Source organism: Phyllobates terribilis, unplaced genomic scaffold (assembly GCF_046119375.1).
Source record: "Phyllobates terribilis strain yellow unplaced genomic scaffold, ASM4611937v1 Scaffold_3__8_contigs__length_932513732, whole genome shotgun sequence".
Classification (NCBI taxonomy): domain Eukaryota; kingdom Metazoa; phylum Chordata; class Amphibia; order Anura; family Dendrobatidae; genus Phyllobates; species Phyllobates terribilis.
The window spans coordinates 299,565,310-299,585,317 of record NW_027362763.1 but is presented as its reverse complement, the minus strand read 5'-3'; the positions used below and the strand labels follow the sequence as shown (position 1 = coordinate 299,585,317).

The 20,008-nt window shown below is 40.6% G+C and overlaps 1 protein-coding gene across 5 annotated transcripts in view; it reads right to left on the bottom strand.

The window, feature by feature from the left end:
• Positions 1-20,008, bottom strand: part of NAALADL2 (N-acetylated alpha-linked acidic dipeptidase like 2) — a 1,725,756-nt gene that overhangs the window by 858,958 nt on the left and 846,790 nt on the right. The gene's annotated exons all lie outside the window — the stretch shown is intronic.

Genomic DNA, 20,008 nt, shown 5'->3' with positions numbered 1-20,008 from the left:
TTACAGTGCTGCTCACCATTACTGGCACCCCCTCATTTTTTTCAGACTGTACAATATCTTCAGAAGTAAATAGAAATGTACCAAAGTTATATCCTCAGGATTTTTTAATTAGTGGTCCAAAGTAATTACAACAATAAAACATTATTTATCAACTTCCATGTTGCAATTTCAAAGAAGAAACTGAATAAACAGCATGTGCAGCAATAAAGCCACCCCAGATTAATAATTGGTTGCACACCCTTTGGCATTGATGACCGCCTCCAAACATTTCTTATAGCCATCTATAAGCTTTTTTCACTTATTGCTGGCCATTTTAAAAGAGTCCATTTTTTCTTTTTCAACCCTTCCTGTGAATTTTTAGATGTGTGCTTTGGGTCATTGTCTTGCTGGAGGACTGAAACCAAGTTTTCTTACACTGGGTAGGACATTTCACTCTAAAATCTCTTGATAATTCTCTGATTTCAAGATTCCTGTGATGCGGTCAAGGCCTCCAGAAACAGATGCAGCAAAACTACCCCACAGCATTATGGATCCTCCACCATGCTTAGCTGTTGGTAAGGTGAGCTTTTCCTTATAAGCTTCATTGCACCGTTTGCAAACAAACTGTTGCCTTGCATTTGCAAAAAGGTCTATTTTTGTTTCATCTTTCCACAGAACATTTTCCCAGAAGGATTGTGGTTTGTCAAGGTACTCTTTGGCAAAAAATCATTCTTTCCTTTTTAATGTCTTTTCTTCAGCAATGGTTTCTTCCTTGATCTTTGTCCATAAAGCTCTGCTTTGTTTAGTGTGTGGCGTATGGTACTTGTTGAAACCATGACCCTAAACTGTTCCAGGTTGGCCTTTTGGTGTTTGGATGTTTGACGTGGTGTTTTTCCACCATTGGCAACAACCTTCGAACACATCTCTTGTCAATTTTCCTCTTTCCTCCACATCCAGGGACGTTCTTGACAGTTCCATGCTTGGCAAACTTCTTAATAATATTGTGCACTGATGAAACTGGGATACCAAGGTCTTTGGAGATGGCCTTATACCCTTTGGAAGTCTTTTGTTTTTAATAATAGCAGTTCTTATGTCCTCAGACAGTTCCTTTGTCTTCACCATTGTGACAAAGAACAGTGCCTATCATGTGGCTTTTTAAAACACTGAAGTCATCATTCATTGGCTAATTCATGTCACATGGGAAACAACAATTAATCACAGGTGAATCTCTTTTGTGATTTACCACAGGTGAGTCAAAATGTTGATTCATTTTATTCAGGAGATATTCCACATTATGTATTAAAACTTCATGGGTCCAATAATGATGAGCAGGACTGTAGGTTAATTCCCAAGTAAAAGATCACTGATTCGAAATGAGGAGCAGCCGTGAAGAAAATTTCCCAAAATATTAGAAGGGAAGAAACACCTTATTATAGTTCAGATTTTGCTGAAATAGTTTGAAGATGCCCATAAGTGATCCCATTTTATAAACTACACCCCCCAATGAATTCATCTAGAGGTGCAGTGAGAATGTTGACACTAGAGATGAGAGAACATGTTCGGAAAACGTTTGATTTTTTTCTCTTAGCCTCTGCTCTTCCCACTTGACCTGTGGTGGTGGCAAGTGGGGTAATAGGGTTGGGGTTCATGTCAGCCTTGTATTGGCAGCTGACATGAATCCCAGGTTTGAAATGGAGAGGCGTCTATAAGACACCCCCATTACTACACCCATAGTAAAATTGTAAGAAAAAACATTAAACACCCAGAGTAAAGTAATTTATTTGAAATAATGATACAGTCCTTTATTTAACATTCTTAATTAACCAAAAAAATTATACTTACCTAATGCCTTATCCACAGAAGCTCATGTCTCCTGTAACAAAATTAAAATAATAAAGCAACATAATTCTCACCTGTCCGACATGATGAAATGATCCAGATTGTCCAACGACAACCGGATCATTGAGAGAACAGTCATATCAGCAGTCGCTAATGTGACTGCTCTATCCAGCAGCAGGCGATACACTGATAGGAGCGTCATCACTCCTGCAGTGTATAGCACTGAGCTGCCGGGATAAAGGTCACTTGATTTCATCAGCTGATAAACTCCTGTGACCTCACTTATGACAAAAGCACTGCGTGAGAATTTTCACCCCTTTGGAAAAAAGAGCCTCAAGTGACCCAATTTTGGAAATTACACCACTATTTTGACTCCATGGGTGTTTTACAGAAATGAGAAGCAATGGATATTGGTCATTGAAAATTTGAATTCTACCATTGTAGTGTCCATACATTGCAATGCCCATTATATTATGTCCAGCTCGTGCTTCTGGGGACATGCAACAGTAAATTAGGCAGAATGTCATTGCTACAGAAATGCCAAACATGTGGATGCTATATGTGGTTTAGACACACTGGTGTTGAGAAGGGAGGGGGGTCATTTGAACTTGGGAACATAGAATTCACCGGATTTCTTTGGGGGGGGGGCGAGGAGCCAATGCACTTTTCCAAATCCTTTGTCCTACTGGTATCATGAAAGCCCCCTATATTTCCATTGACATATTACTAACCTGAGTGGGGACTTGCTTTTTTGTGGATTGACTTGAAGCTTTTCTTGGGAACATTTTACAAAACATTATGGATCGCATTTATCCTGTGCTCTACGCTCAGCACTTACATTGGGATTTCTCTCTATATCTCCGAATGATGTGATTTAGATTAAACCCCTGAGAGATCGATTCACCATAATGAGGTAGCAACATTACTTTTGACTCCATCTGTCCCATGTTGAGTGGTGTCCTTTTTAGAAATGTTTCAAAAAACTGTGGCCCACCGTGCTTTTATGCACACTTAATAAGTCTGACACTGCTGGATCATAAGCCAGATGGCATCTAGAGTGTCTCCATCAGCCTCATTATAAGGAATCTTCCTCTTTGCATTCCATCTGAAACACATATTTCATAGATTTACATGGAAACTCCGATGTAAACACTCAGCGCAGAGCACAGTATAGATTTGAGCCGAGCCTTAATGCGAACTTTGGGAAGCAGAATGAACAAATCAACAGCAGGTCAAGAATTGTTTTTATTTTTTACGCTGTTCCTCATGCAGTGTAGGTGATCAGACGATTTTAATCTTAGGGTCAGTGTGATTACATTGATACCAGATTTATTTGCTTTTTTATGTTTGGCTGCCATCACACACTAAAAGATGCTTTTGAGAGCTATACATTTTTCTATATTTCTGCTGACAGAATCATGTGAGGGCTTGTTTTTTCTGGGACAAGTAGATTTTTTTATTCTTCCCATTGTTGGCACATTTTTTTTTATAACTTTCTAGAATGAGCAAAAACCAACATTTCAGGAATTTTCTTTAAGCCGATCACCTTGTGGTAAAAGATTTATGGCAACTTCATTCTTCGTGTCAGTATGATTACAACGATACCATATTTATATAATTTTTTTTTATATTTTTGCAATTTTACACAATTTAAAACAATTTTTAGAGGAAAATAATGTTTTTGCATTGCTTCATTCCACGAGCTATAACTTTTTTATTTCTCCACTGACCGAGCTGTTTGGCAACTTGTTTTTTGTGGGACAAAGTAACATTTTCAGAAATACCATTTTTATTTACATTTGACTTTTTGATCGCATTTTATTCCACTTTTATTCGCAGTATGATGAAAAACCATAGTTTTTTTTTGCCACTTTTTTTATAGTGTTTACTGAAGGGGATAACTAATGTGACAGTCTTCTCGATCGGGTCATTCCAGATGCGGCAATAACAAATGTGTATTTTTTTTGCTCATTTTATTTTTTTTACATAAATATACATATTTATTGGCATAATATTTTTTTTCATTTTTTTTATTTTATGATTTTTTTAAAAAATATTAACATTAACATAAATGTTAATAAATAACATTTTCCACATGTCTACTTTACATCAGCACAAGGTTAGAACAATTCTTTTTTTGTTAGGAAGCTATAAGCATTAAGAGTTGACCAGCGATTTCTAATTTTTCAAAATTTACAAAACCATTTTTTTAGGGACCACATCACATTTGAAGTGACTTTGAGGGGCCTTTATGACAAAAAATACCCCAAAGTGACACTATTCTAAAAACTGCACCCCTCAAGGTGCTCAAAACCACAAAAAAGTTTATTAACCCTTCAGGTGCTTCACAGGAATTTTTTTTATTTTTGCAAGGGTAACAGGAAAAAATGGACCCCAAAATTTGTTGTGTAATTTCTCCTGAATGCGCTAATACCCCATATGTGGGGGGAAACCACTGCTTGGGCACACGGCAGGGTTCGGAAGGGAAGGTGTGCCATTTCACTTTTTGAATGTAAAATTTGCTTGAATAATTAGCGAATGCCATGTTACATTTGGGGAGCCCCTGATGTGCCTAAACAGTGGAAACCCCCCACAAGTGACACCATTTTGGAAACTAGACCCTTCAGGGAACTTATCTACATGTAAGGTGAGAGCCCTGAACCCCCACGTGCTTCACAGAAGTTTCTAACAAAGAGCCGTGAAAATAAAAAAATCTTTTTTCACAAAAATGATCTTTTAGTCTCAAATTTTTTATTTTCTCAAGGGTATAAGGAGAGAATGGACCCCAAAAACTGTTATGCAGTTTCTCTTGAGTTCGTCGATACCCCATATGTGGGGAAAATACACTGTTTGGGCTCACGGCAGGGTTCAGAAGGGAAGGAGCTCTGTGTGACTTTTTGAACGCAAAATTGGCTGGAATTGAGAGTGGAAGCCTTGTCGCGTTTGGAGAGCCCATGATGCGCCGAAACAGTGGAAACCCCCACAAGTGACCCCATTTTGGAAACTAGACCCCTAAAGGATTTTATCAAGGGGTATAGTGAACATTTTGAACCCAGAGGTACGTCACAGAATTTGATAACATTAGGTCATCATATTGATCGGGTACTCAGCTATGCACCATGTATCGCGGGTGCTCGAGTGACATGCTTGAGTACCCGCCCCACATGTTTCACGGTTGTTAGATGCCTAAAAAAAACATGTGGGGATCGCTTGTGCATGGCATGCAATCCCCGCAAGGTTTTTTTGGCCGTGACGTATATGGGGCGGAGACTCAAGCATGTCAATCGAGCACCTGCGATACTCGGTGCATACCCGAGCACCCAATGCAAACTCAAGTAGGGAGCACTTGCGCTCAACACTAGTCGCCATATCGTCATCATTTTTTTTCTTTACTTTTGAAAAAATCCCAAGTCCAATTCTAATCCTAACCCTAACACAATTCCATCGCTAATACTAACCCTAACACAACCCTAACCTTAACACAACCCTAACCCTAATCCTAACCCTAGCACAACCCTAACACTAATCCTAAAACAACCTTAACTCTAGCAAAACCCTAACCCTAATCCTATCCCTAACACAACCCTAACCCTATCCCTAACACTACCCTAACCCTAACTGCAAAGATTGGAAAAAATATTTTTTTTATTTTCTAATTTCTATCTAACTAAAGGGGGGAGAAGGAGGGTTTGATTTTTTATTTTGATCACTGTGATAGGGTTTATCACAGTTATAAAAATGAACCAATAGGGAAAATTCCCTGTTGTTGCTGGGTACCAGCCGGCAGATCTCGGCGAGTGCACTGCGCATGCTTCCGCCATTTTTTTTTTTTTTACAGGAAGATGACAGAGGGCTGGGGGAAGATCAGTGAATGGCATAGGTACCGGGTGGGCTCAGGGGGCTTCCTTTCTCTCTCCTCTGACATGTATATCATGTCAGAGGAGAGAGAAATGATTTTAACTGTGGGCACATATTTTTTTTTGTGATCGCCGTTATTCGGTGAATAACGGCGATCACGTGATCAGGACCAGAAAAACCGGCCCTGATCATAGGGGGCGCTACAGCCTTATTAATAATAATAATAAGTACCCTTAACTACCGCCGTAAAAATGCGTTACTGCGGTCGTTAAGGGGTTACTATTGCAAATTTTTGCAAAAAGACATATTATACTCCATTTACACTGCTCAAGTTGTGCGTTAAAATCATACAGCCGGACTTTGTTGATTGGAATAGCATCGCTATATAGTGCTAGCAGTGAAAAGACTCCATCTGAGGTGTGCTAAGTTTTCTGTGATACAAATACTGAAAAGTTCTCTCAGCATAAAAAAGTTTTAAGCCAAAATTACTGCTCCATTTGTGCATTAAAAGCATACAGGCAGACTTATTTGTTTGCAATAACATCGCTATATAGTGAAAAGAGTCGATCTGAGGTGTGCTAAATTTTCTGTGATACAAATACTAAAAAGTTTTCTCAGCATCAAAAGATACCTCTCGCTGCACACTACACACCATCAGCAACCACATCCATTTCCTTGTCCAGGTGCAGCATTCAGTCTTTGAAATGCAATCTTAAATATGCAGCCACCAACCCACAGGCCACAATTGTAACCGGCCACATTTCCAGACTGCTTGCTTTGGAAAGGTTGCTTTTTAGGCTTGTAGAGACCAAAGCCTTCTGCAATCTCATGGCGGCGGCCATCCCTCAGTACTCTGTCCCCAGCCAACACTATTTCTCCCGGTGTACCTCCACGGCCTTACACAAGCACGTGTCCCATAACATCAGCTGTGCTCTTAAAAACACTGCTATTGGGAAGGTCCACTTAACCACGGACGCGTGCACAAGTGCTTGTGGCCAGGAATGCTATATTTTCATGATGACACACTGGGTGAATATTATGGAAGTCGGGACTGAGGCAGACCCTGAGACAGAACACATGCTACCAAAGTGGAGGATTGCGAGTCCTGGTTCAATCAGGATTTGCCTCTCCTTCTACATTAGTTCCTGCACATCCTCCTCCCCCTCCATCTACGGAACGTTAACATCGGTCGCAAGCTGGAAGCACTGCAGCACTGACTCGGCCAAGTGGCAACAGGCTCTGCTGAAGCTAATATGCTTAGGTGGCAAATCGCAGACAGCTGAAGAGTTGTTCAAAGGTCTAACAGACCAGACTAATCAGTGGCTCTTGACCCTGAACCTACAGCCAGGCATTGTCATGTGTGACAATGGCCATAACCTAGTGGTGGCTCTGAAGCTTGGCAACCTTACACACATAACATGCCTGGCCCAAATGATCATCTTCGTGGTCCAGTGATTTCGCAAATCCTACCCAGATCTGTCAGAGCTGATTGTGAAAGTATGCCGCGTGTGTGCCCATTTCAGAAAGTCAGCTATAGCTTTAGCACCCTCGCCATGCTACAGCAGCATTTTCAGCTTCCAGCTAACCGAATGGTTTGCGAAGTCACCACACATTGGAACTCAACCTTGCATATGTTGGGAAGGATTGGTGAGCAGCAGAGAGCAGTTGTTGAGTATCAGCTTCAACATGCCCATCGGTATTCAGGTCAGCCTCCACACATAAGAGCTGATGAGTGGGCATGGATGTCTGATATCTGTGCCATCCTCCAAAACTTTGAGGACTCCACCAAGATGGTGAGCGGCGAGGATGCCATAATTAGCACCACCATCCCACTTCTCTATCTACTGAAACACTTGCTGCGCACAATTAAAGAGGAGGCATATCAGGCTGAACAAGGAACAATACAGGGTGATGCTACACAGTCCAGCCTCATCTCATCTCAACGCGGATTGGATGATAATGAGGAGGAGGAGGATCAGGAAAATATGTTGGTTTCCTGCGCTACAGACGGTATTACCCACACAACATTCATACTGTCTGTTCAGCGTGGATGGCCTGAGGAGAAGAGGAGGAAGGACCTGGAAAAGGATAAGGAGGAGAGCATGGACAGCCATCCTCTTGGTGAGAACAAGGAAGTCTTGGCTGTTGGCAGTCGGGCAAACATGGCTGACTTTATGTTCTGCTGCCTTTCCCGTGACCCTCGCGTTGTACGCATTTTGGGTGACAGTAATTACTGGTGGTCACACTTCTAGACCTGCACTACAAGGAGAACTTTCTATCTCACCTTCCTGTGGCGGAGAGGATCAATAAAATGTTGCAGTCCCAGAAGGCCCTTGTTGAAGAATTATTAAAAAAATTCCCATCTGACAATGCTAGTTGCAGAGGTTACAGTTCGTTGGACAACCAAGGAGTACAGGTAAGGGAGACAAACCAGATGTGGCAGAGGCAGGGGAACACTATCAAAGGTCTGGGACAGTTTTCTCAGATGCTCCCATCCACCCAGGACCTGATGCGCGGGTACACTATCAAGGAAGGAAAAGTTTTGAAAGATATTGAAGAATTACCTTGACAGATTCATGTTTTTTACTGTGATCTGTACTCAGAAATGCATCAAAGTAGACAAGGTTGTTGCGTTCCTCCACAATTTGATGCTGCCACGTGCTTAAAAAAATCCTTTTCAAGGCCGATTCAAATATATTCTATTTTATACAATATTACCTTTCTTATCTACAATTCGTGTACGGTTCGTTGTAGCACTAGGGTTAGCGTATTACAGATATCTAGTCAGGAATTATTGCCTTATAGTTTGTGCTGCTGCAACTGAAAGAAAAAAACATCTATTCTATACAAAATTAATACCACTGTTAGCTGCATTTAGTATAAAGATAGGTGCTAGGTATCAGCTGGGGGAAATGAGTGATCATTCTGATCACATACATCTCTTCCACTGTCTATAACTTGATTGTTTTTTTAAAACATTTATTGACAGATTCATGATTTTTAAAGCGATCTATACTCAGAAATTCATCAAAGCAAGCAGAACTGATTTAATGTGTCCATTTGCAGTTTCTCTGTATCTTATGTGTGTAAGAGGTAGCGGTTGGAGACTTGACGCTAATGGAGCTGAAATTACCACTTCAGAACTCTCCAGTGCTTTGTTTCCATCCATTTGTGGGTGCTTCTTGAAGTATGTTTGAGGTCATTGTCCTGACTTAGGATGCAAACCCAGCTTTCTAACACTGGGCACTACATTGCAACCCAATATCCTTTGGGAATATTTACATTTCATTATGCCTGGCACATAGTTAAGGCACCCAGTGCCTTTATTTGTGGCCCTCATTCTATTTACAGTAAACAGTTTAATGATGTGCTTTAACAAAAAGCTCTATCTTTGGTCGCATTTGTCCACAAGAAGCCTGCTAGCCGTCTAAAATTAGCAGAGGCCGCCTGCTGCCACTCTATAAATTGTGAGGGCCGCCTGCTGGCACTCTAAATTTCAAACTTTACAGAATATATACGAAAAATAAAATTTGACCACCTCAGAGGGATACATTATATTGCAGTAGCAATATACGGCTTTGCAAAGCATAACCCGCTGCTGGCCATCTAAAGATGCTTAGTGAGGGTCTGCTGCTGGTCCTCGAAAATTTGAATGAGGGCCACCTGCTGGCTCTCTAACAATAGTGAGGGCTGACTGCTGGCCCTGAAAAAAATGGGACTTTCAGGGTCCATCCTTTATAACTTAAACAGGATGTGTTTGGCCATGTCTCATACCACATGGCCAGATAAGGTATTAAAATGTTAAAATCACATTTACTGTTGAATGTTTTTTTCACTATTGAAAGCAATGCGACCGTGCAAAAACACTATGCGTGAACATAGTTCAAGGTGTGGAGGAGCATTTTTTTTCTCTTATTTATTTTGCCTTTTGTACAAGTCATTATCCTGGAAAGAAAGTTCCTTAACATTTTTTTCCAGGAAAATCAATTTTATCTTTATTTTTTTATGTTTTATTGTCAGTCTGTAAAAGTGGCGGAATATTTTGACAACATTGTTCACAGCAGCGACATGGGATCATTGATGCTTCCTGGAGTCTTCCCCATGCTGGTCCAATGCCATTCAGTGCTGTTTCCATCGATTTGAGCAATTTTTAGACCCCCGCCAGGCCGCTGGTTGGAGGCCATCAGAAAAATGCTCGAGTTTCCAATTGACTTCCATTATACTCTTTACTAGGGTCGAGCACTTCACTTGACAATACCCTCACCAAGATTCTGGAGCTGTTGGATGGGGATCTGACATTGACTCTTCATGGCATACAGCATGATCTTTCCCGCTGAACCGAACTCTACATTTGCCACGGAGTCAGTCATCTGTGGAGAGAAAATACTTCCGTCAAGTGAAGCCTCTCCCACTGGCTCAAGGCTTGGAGCTTGTTATATATGCCGGGCCTGTCCTGCTAGGTAAGACATCAGGAATCCCACTTTGGCCCTATCAGAGGAAAACTGCTGACCAAAAACTTCATTGTGCTGCATGCACTGCTCCAGGAACCCACGGCACTGCTTCAGATCCCCATAGTACCGAGGCGGATCAGACAGGTCGGATTCCACTCCAGGGGCATAAGTTTTGGGTTGCATAAGCAAAGCCGTAAGTACTGCAACTTAGGCTGGCACAACAGGGCTTCCAATTGGACATCTAGTGTCTGCAGATGGAACAAATTTTTTTCCTGGCTCTCCCGCTGGTAGTTCAGCTGCCCAAAACAGCTCCGAGCACAGGGAGAACTGAGGATCAGTGGGATCCATGGCCAGGTAAACTGTTATGCACTCAGGTTGCGCACGCATTTTCGTGAACCCACTGTGCCATGAAGTCAAGCTTGCCTAGGGGGGGCATCGGTAAGCAGCTACTAGGTGTTTACTGGAGCTCTTGATAGTGGATTCAGGCTTGACTGGGGTAGTCGCTAGATACCACTCCTAGGCAATCCCTGTTACTGCAGCTACTGACCCCAGGTACGCAGACAAGGATATGGACTCGAGCTCCGTTCAGACTAAAATATTCTAGGTCCTCTGCAGAATGGTTACTGATATAGAGACACAGGACTGATTCAGGTACCGCCGGAGCAGCTTCAGGATACAGGTGCCGCCAATAAGGCTTTAGTGTTCGTAGTCTCGTAGCAGTCCAGATATACAGGGTACTGGGATAGGCAGACATTCAGACATACAGGTCTTGGATACTGATTAAGGTTCTGGTTGTACATGAACCAGAGGACGAGGTTCAGGACTGGCCTCACCGGGGTTAGTAACTTCTGGTAAAGGACTGGCTACACTGGGTCCCATGGATTCATTCAAGGACACTGGCCACACTAGTGCCAGGGATTCAGGTTCAGGACCCTGGCCACACCAGGACCAGGGATTTGGGTTCAGGAGACTGGCCGCACTGGGACCAGGGGACCTTACAACTTCACTGGTAGAGCACCACACTACCTAATGACTGAATGTGTTGCTTGGTGACTCCCTAAGGGGGATAGAGTCTTTTATACAAGATGCCTCCTAGCTATGGCACACTCAGACCAGGAAGCAGGGAACACATAATACTGCTATGAGTTCTACTAGGCTCCTAGGAGATCTCACGTCAGTAGTAGCCCATATTTTCATCGCAATTGAAGTACCTGCGATTCATGGCAAATTTATTCTCCGCAAATCAAGTTCTTGCAAAAGATTCTTTTTAAGGTTATAGAAATTATTTTATAACTTACAGAACATAGACAAATGTTACAGTTTATTAAATAAATGTATGACTTAAAAGATGTAGTAGAGGAAAATTTTGTACAACAGATCATCAAATATTTGAAGTTTTACTGCAGCTTGTGCCAGGGGCTATCAGGAGCAAGGGGAGAAGGTTGTTATCTCTTGGAGATGTGTCATGGGGATTCATGCTCAATTTGGGGCATTTTGGGCAGCATGGTGGCTCAGTGATTCACACTGGGTTCAAATCCTACCAAGGATATCAGTTGTAATATCTTCTCCTTGTGTTTGTGTGGGTTTCCTCCCACACTGAAAAGACATACTGACAGGGATTTTAGATTATGAATCTCAATAGGGACAATGATGGTTGTGTGTGTAAAATGCTTTCTAAATAAATGGCGCTATATATACACGAGTACAATAAAATAAATTTGTTTTGCGAGTGGTGATAGTTTGTTGTGTATCTAGGTTGTAGAGATTATTGTGGGATGTGATTTATGTTCAATTTGCAGCCTGACTGTAAGGTGAGTGCAAGATTAGGTGAATGCTCATAATGACTTGCAATTGCACATAACAACTGTATTAAGAATTAAATATATAGCGATTATTACCACAGTCACCCGAATATGACCTGCATGCTCTGCTTTTCTGGTCAATTTTCCTTTGGAATTGTTATAGATATTGTCAGTCTAGATCCTAACTTTAACACATTAACCCTCAACTGGTAAGGTGGGGTTTGCCACACCCCAGGGAATTTTTGTTCGGCTGCCATTCATTGAAAAATGCTGGTATGAGGATACATGTCTCACTAGCTTCCATCCATTTGTGGGTGTCAAAAATTTGTTATACTCATGTGTAATCAATCGCCAATAAGAAAACGATTAAAACAAACGTGATCTTTGCATTTTCTGTAAAAATAAGAGATTTCTAAACACTGGGGTATAGGAAACCCCACATCACCAGTTGCGTGACAAAAAACCCACCTCACCAGTTGAGGGTTAAAACCATCATATAAGGGTTGGTTAAAACATATATACCACTATTATATTAGCTGTTTGTTAAGTCTGGTCATTGGCTTTCATATGAGACAGGCATGTAGGACGTAATACAAAGAGTTTAAAGAAGATCATTTTTTTTTTCAGATAAACATAGATGTTATCTGACGGATGAGCTCAGGGGAAAGTAGTTTATATCATACAACCATCATATGAAAGTGATTGTTATAACGGGAACATTGTTATCTCAGCACTCTGTGGAATCTCAAAACTCTATTGGAACTAAAGAAACAAAGCTAGTTCTCAATTTTCTAAAGGTCAGAATGAGGTTATTACTGCAGTGGTTGGTCAGCAAGAGCTGGTACTGTAAATCTCCTCAAAATAGCTTGCTTTTTAAATACCATAAATAGAAAAGCCTGTGCTTAAAAGCAGAGATAAGAGCACCATTGCCTTTAACACATTTTCAACTAAACTGTATAGTATCATTGTAGTAAAATTGAAATAATCCAGTTATCCAATGTCATATCAAGATTGTTTCTATTTATGAAATGTAAGGCACTGTAAAATATGCTGGAGCTAAATAAAAAATATTACTACAGTATATTGTAGTTGACATTTTAGTCTGCATTTTTAAGACTACTTTAGAATTTAGACCAATATAAAATATATGAAAATAGAAAAATGTAATGTTTTAAAGAATTCTTACCACTAGAGATGACCAAATATTTTGAAACTAAAATTTTTCAGAAAAATCTTATTTGCATTGAACTGCAATACTGCTCAGTCTATAATTGCCCTTAAGAGACATGTGCAAAATTTTCAGGACTCCTATTAGTGTATCCTACCACTTTTATGTTCCTTAAAGGGAAGGTGCTGCAGTTTTTAATTTTGTATTAAAAATTGTTAATTATATAACCAATTATTTTTAATACAAAATCTAATGTACCACTTTAGTAGTTTTTTATTTATTCATTTTCACATTAGCCACTGGGGGCTGCCATTTTTATTTGAGGTGTGTGTAAGAAGCTAAGCAGAGGAGAAGGATAATGATGGGGGACATTCATAAGGAGGAAAATGATGATGGGGGCCATATAAAAGGAGGAGGAGGATGATGATGGGGCCAGATATAAGACGGCGGAGGATGATGATGATTGGGGCCATATAAAAGGAGGAGGATGATGATGATGATGATGGGGCCATATACAATGAGGAGGAGGAGGATGATGATGGGGGCCATATACATGGAGGAGGAGGATGATCATGGGGGCCATATATAAGGAGGATGATGATGGGGCCATATATAAGGAAGAGGATGATGATGGGGGCCATATATCAGTAGGAGGAAGATGATGATTGGGCCATATACAAGGAGGAGGATGATGATGACGATGATGGGGGCCATATACAAGGAGGAGGAGGATGATGGAGTCCATATACAAGGAGGAGGAGGAGGTGATGGAGGCCATATACAAGGTGGAGGAGGAGGATGATGATGATGATGGGGGCCATATATAAGGAGGATGATGATGGGAGCCATATGCAAGGAGGAGGAGGATGATGATGATGAGGGCCATATATAAGGAAGAGGATGATGATGATGATAGGGGCCATATATTAGGAGGATGATGATGGGGCATATATAAGGAGGATGACGATGATGATGGGGGCCATATATAAGGAGGAGAATGATGATGGGGCCATATATAAGGAGGAGGATGATGATAGGACCATACACAAGGATGAGGATGATGATGGGGCCACATATAAAGAGGAAGATGATGATGGGGGCCATATACAAGGAGAAGGAAGATGATGATGATGGGGGCCATATACAAGGAGCAGGATGATGATGATGATGATGGGGGCCATATACAAGGAGGAGGAGGATGATGAATGGTGTATCTAATTCCATCATCATGCACGATAGTCCCCAGACGGGTGTATTCAATCCCATCATCATGCGTGATACTCATGGGCTGGTATTTTTTAGGTAGATCGCACTCCCCATTTAACTCCACACAGTAGATCGCACTCCCCATCGGCCTCCATACAGTAGATGGCACTCCCCATTGAACTCCATACATTAGATCACACTCTCCATCGGCCTCCCTACAGTAGAATGCACTCCCCATCGGGAGTATCCATGTATCTAACCCCCACAGTGAGAAGCATCATCTAACAGAATCAGCGCTGCCGGCCATCCTCAGTGACACTGCACTTGTCAGTATCACTGGAAGTCACCAATAAAATGGCTCCACACGGTGATCCTAAACTTCATCCTCTCTTATCCTGTTACAAACACCCAGAAAGGGAGGAGGTGAGCGACATCACACAAGAGAAGATCCAGCCCACATTCACTGCAGTCCGTAATGTGTACACTAGGTTTACATGGAAAATTTCAGCAGCTGCTCCACCTAGTGTTTAAATACCAAACCTTTTTAAATTATTTTTCACATTTTACTTCATTAAAAACAAATTATATTATTTTTTTTAAAAAATAAAACCTTAATACTCTAATTTTTTTTCAATTGTTGACATTTTTTTCAACCTTCCCTTTAAAGCAAACACAGCCTGAGTAATGTCAAAGTGACCTCACCATAGAAACAGATGGTAACCCGGTAGAACCAATAGCCCATTTGTTAACAAAGAACAAATAGCACAGACTTCTCAAATTTTTTTAGACTGTCCAAACTCTATCCCTCTAAAGAATTTGTGATCAGGCAGACCATTACATGCTGAGGTCAGAGGTAACACCATCTTGCTTTTAATATCCACTACCACACTTATTGGAGGAAATGGAAGCCATTTGTGACCTGCATGTGGTAGTTCTAGTGCCCAGGTGACTATTGCCAGTAAAGTTGGCAGTGTTTCTCACATTCTTAGCCTTGGTATTGTTTGTTTACTTTTTATTTTCTCTATTCTTTCTATAGCCCTTGCCACTTTTTCTATTACCATGCATCTTTTACAATAGTATAATTAAGTTTTGATGATCTTTCCAACTCCAATTGTTCATCACTTGGCCGCAAAATAGAACGATAAAAAGGTAGGCGAGTTGGTACACATAGAGAAAGCAAAGGATGACAGCAGAGCACAGAATATGTGTAGCCTGTAAATTTGTCAAATTGGACTGGTAAAACTGGTGTGCAAATACAAAAAACAGACATGCAGAGCTAAATGTCTACAAATTTTTTACCATTTTTTTTTCTTTTTAACAAAATTCAACCAACTTTCCCAGATGGAGCCCAGAATAACTCTGCTGCCTTATTATAGTGAATGGATCCCCTGGGGGGTGTCACCTCAATCATGTCACTCAGATATTTAGATGGAAACTTCAAAATAAGTGCTCAGTGTAGAGCACTGGATAAATGTGATCCAAAATGTTATGCAAAATGTTCCCAATAAAAGCTTCAAATCTATCTACAAAAAAAAAAACCCACTCGGGTCCATCATCTGTCAATGGAAATATAGGGGGCTTCCACGTTACTGGTAGCACCAAGGCTCTGGAAAAGTGAAATGGCTCCTTGCCCCCAAAAGAAATTCAGCAAATTCTGCTCTCCGAAATTCTAATGCTCCCCCTCCCTTCTGAGCCCCACAGTGTGTGCCTAAACCACATTGGGGTCACTTGAGGGGAGATTCTGCTCTTCTAGTACTTAGGGGCTCTGTATATGGAGTCCGCAAACTATTCTAGGAAAATCTGTGCTCCAGGAGGCAAATAGCATTCCGTCGCTCCCGAGTGTCGCCGTGTAGATAAGCAGTACTAATACCACATATGAGGTATTGCCACATTCAGCAGAAATTGTGGGACAAATTTTGGTGCCCGTTTTATCCATTATCCCCATTTGAAAATGTAAAATCTGGGGCTAAAACAATTTTTTTGCAATAAAAATGTAATTATTTTTTCTTCACTGCCCAATGGTATAAAATTCTGTGACACACCTGTGATGTCAATATGATCACTGCACCCCTAGATAAGTTCATTGAGAGGTGTAGTTTGTAAAATGGGGGTCACTTATTGGGAATTCTGCTGTTATGGCACCTCAGGGGATCTCCTATTGGGTCATAGCACCCTCAAACCAAAACAGTAAAATGTGCACTATAATTTAGTGCTCCTTCCCTTCTGACCTTTGCACTATGCCTCAAAATTAGTTTCCAATTACATATAGGGTATTGGCGTACTCAGAAGAAATTGCACAACAAAATGAGAGGTCAATTTTCTCCTGTTACCCTTGCAAAAATAAAAATGTGGGGCTAAAAGAAAATTTTTGTGGAAAAATTTTTATTTTTATTTTCATGTCTCTATGTGAAGCACCTGGAGGTTCAAAGTGCTGACCATACATCTAGGTAAGTTACTTGAGGGGTCTAGTCTCCAAAATGGGGTCACATGAGGGGGGGTTCTGCCGTTTAGGCACCTCAGGGGCTCTCCAAATAAGACATGGCGTCCACTCTCAATTCCAGCCAATTTTGCACTCAAAAAGTCAAACGGTGCTCCTCCCATTCCGAGCCTTGCAGTGCACGCAAACACTGTTTTTCCCCAACATATAGGGTATCAGCGTACTCAGGAGAAATTGCACAACCAGTTTTGCAGTCAATTTTCTCCTGTTTTCCTTGTGAAAATAAAAAAATTGGTGTTAAATCTTAATTTTTGTGGAAAAAATTTGATTTTCTATTTTCACGGCTTTAAGTTATAAACTTCTGTGAAACACCTGGAGGTTCAAAGTGCTCACCACACATGTAGATAAGTTCATTGAGGGGTCTAGTTTCCAAAATGGGGTCAATTGTGGGGGGTCTCTACTGTTTAGGTACATCAGAGGCTCTCTAAATGCGACACAGCGTCCGCTCTCAATTCCAGCCAATTTTTCTTTCAAAAAGTCAAATGGTGCTCCTTCCCTTCCAAACCTTGCTGTGCGCTCAAACAGTGGTTTTCTCCCACATATGGGGTATGAGTGAGCTCAGGAGAATTTCACAAAAACATTTGGGGTCCATTTTCTCCTGTTAACCTTGTGAAAATAAAAAAAATGAGCCTAAAAGTTCATTTTTGTGTGATTTTTTTTTTATTTTCACGGCTCTACGTTATAAACTTCTGTGAAGCACCTGGGAGATTCAGGGTGATCACCACACATCTACATAAGTTTTCAGAGGGGTCTAGTTTCCAAAATGGTGTTACTTTTGGGGGGTTTCCACTGTCTAGACACAATCAGGGGCTCTCCAATTGCAACATGGCATCCGCTAATTAATGCAGCATTCAAAAAGTCAAATGACGCTCCTTCCCTTCCGAGCCCTGCCGTGTGCCCAAACACTGTTTTTCCCCCACATATGGGGTATCGGCATGCTCAGGAGAAATTGTTCAACAAATTTTGGGGTTCATTTTTATCTGTTACTCTTGTGAAAATAAAAAAAAGTTGGGTCTAAATTACATTTTTTGTGAAAAAAAAGTTAAATGTTAATTTCATTCTTCCTCGTTGCTTCAGTTTCTGTGAAGCACCTGAAGGGTTAATAAACTTCTTGAATGTGGTTTTGAGCTCATTGAGGGATATCACTTCAAATGTGATGTGGTCCCTAAAAATATGGTTTTGTAAATTTTGTTGGAAAAATAAGAAATCGCTGGTCAACTTTTAACCCTTATAACTTCCTAACAAAAAAAAATTTTGTTCCAAAATTGTGCTGATGTAAAGTAGACATGTGGGAAATGTTATACATTAACTATTTTGTGTGACATATCTCTCTGATTGAAGGGCATAACAATTCTAAATTTGAAAATTGAAACATTCTCAAAATTTTCACCAAATTTTAGTTTTTCTTCACAAATAAACGCAAGTCATATAGAATAAATTTTACCACTATCATGAAGTACAATATGTCACGACAAAACATTCTCAGAATCAGTGGAATCCGCTGAAGCATTGTATAGGTAATACCTCAATGTGACAGTGGTCAGATTTAAAAAATAAGGTCTTGTCATTAACTTACAAAGCGACTCGGTCCTTAAGGGGTTAAACTCACTTTCAAAAGCCATAAAAAAATCTCCAATTTTATTTTTATAGTGATTGTGAAAGAACGGCTATCCAATAGTATGCCTTTGCTTTATGGTAAAAATATGCTTGACACCCTACAAGCATTCCAGTATAAAACATGCCATGCTTGTCAGCACATCCATGGGTCCTGTTGGTTCACTTTCACTACACTGCTGAAAAAATGTTTGCTGTCATGATCAGTATTGTCATTTTCACTCTGTCAGCCTCATTCCCTGCCTTTGCCAAATCAATGTCCTTCTAAACTTCAACCTGCTGCTACTCCTACTCTTCATCCTCATTTTTGCAGTTTTCCCCTAATCCTTGTTGCATTCTGGTGAATGTTTTTTCCAGGATAGATACAAGAATAATGATATTGTTGATTCCACAGCTGTCCCTACTGACACATTTTGTTGCCTTTTCAAAGGACTTCAGTAGGCAACACCCATACCTCATTGACTGCCAATGGTAGATCTCAAAATAATCACGCTCAAGTTTGATTGCTGCATGTTTAAGTCCATCATCCCTTTTTGCTGCATTTACAAATACTTCAATATATGCAGCATCGAATTCCAGCAAGTCGCAAGGGCGAAAATCAGGCAGCTCTCTGGCAGAACAGATTTTTTTTGCAAAGCCAAGGGAGTGTGCTCTACCTCATAAGAATAGTTGCAATGAGCAGTTACTTACATTGCCATAGCCACCAACTTCCTTAAGCAGGTATATTTCTTAAAGAAGTGGTGCACAATTAAATTCTGGGAGTATGAGTTACTTTGCCCAAACATAAGGCAACTAGAATGTTCCCAGCTAAAGCTAATGAGGAGCCAGATAGTGTGAGATTTGCCACTTAGATGCACAGCAGGAAAACATCCACTGTATGGATTTTGTCCCATTAAGCTGTTAAACCACTTGGCAGAGCTTTAAACTGCATGAATGAAAAGAGTGAGTGAATGTGTACAATCAACACTTTTCCCATGGTTGTTGGTGATGGAGTCATGTCTGTTGATTAAGATGTGGAGACGGGAAGCTTCACCACCTGTTCCCATTGTATTGGTTCATGGATATCGCTCAAAACATTCAGCTATTTTTTCAGTGCACTTGGGAGCATTAAAGAGGATTTGAAGAAGCCACCAACGTTCTCCTGCAAGTACAGTTCGGCTCAAAAGTTTACATACCACGGCAGAACTATTCCTTTCTTGGCCTTGTTTCTGAGAATATGAATGAAAACAAAAAAACTTTTTCTCCATTCATGGCTATTGGTTGAGTGAAGCCATTTATTGTCAAATTAACGTGTTTTCTATTTTTAAATCTTAATGATTACCAAAAACATCCAAATGACCCTGATCGAAAGTTCAAATACCTTGATGATTTTGGCCTGATAACATGCACAGAAATTGACACAAATGAGTTTGAATGGCTACTAAAGCTAACATCCACACCTGTGACCTGTTTTCTTGTAATCAGTGTGTGTGCATAAAAGCTGAGTGAGTTTCTGGGATCCAGACAGACTCTTCCATCTTTCATCCAGCCACTGAAATTTCTGGATTGTGAGTCATGGGAAAAGCAAAAGAATTGTCAACGGATCTACGGGAAA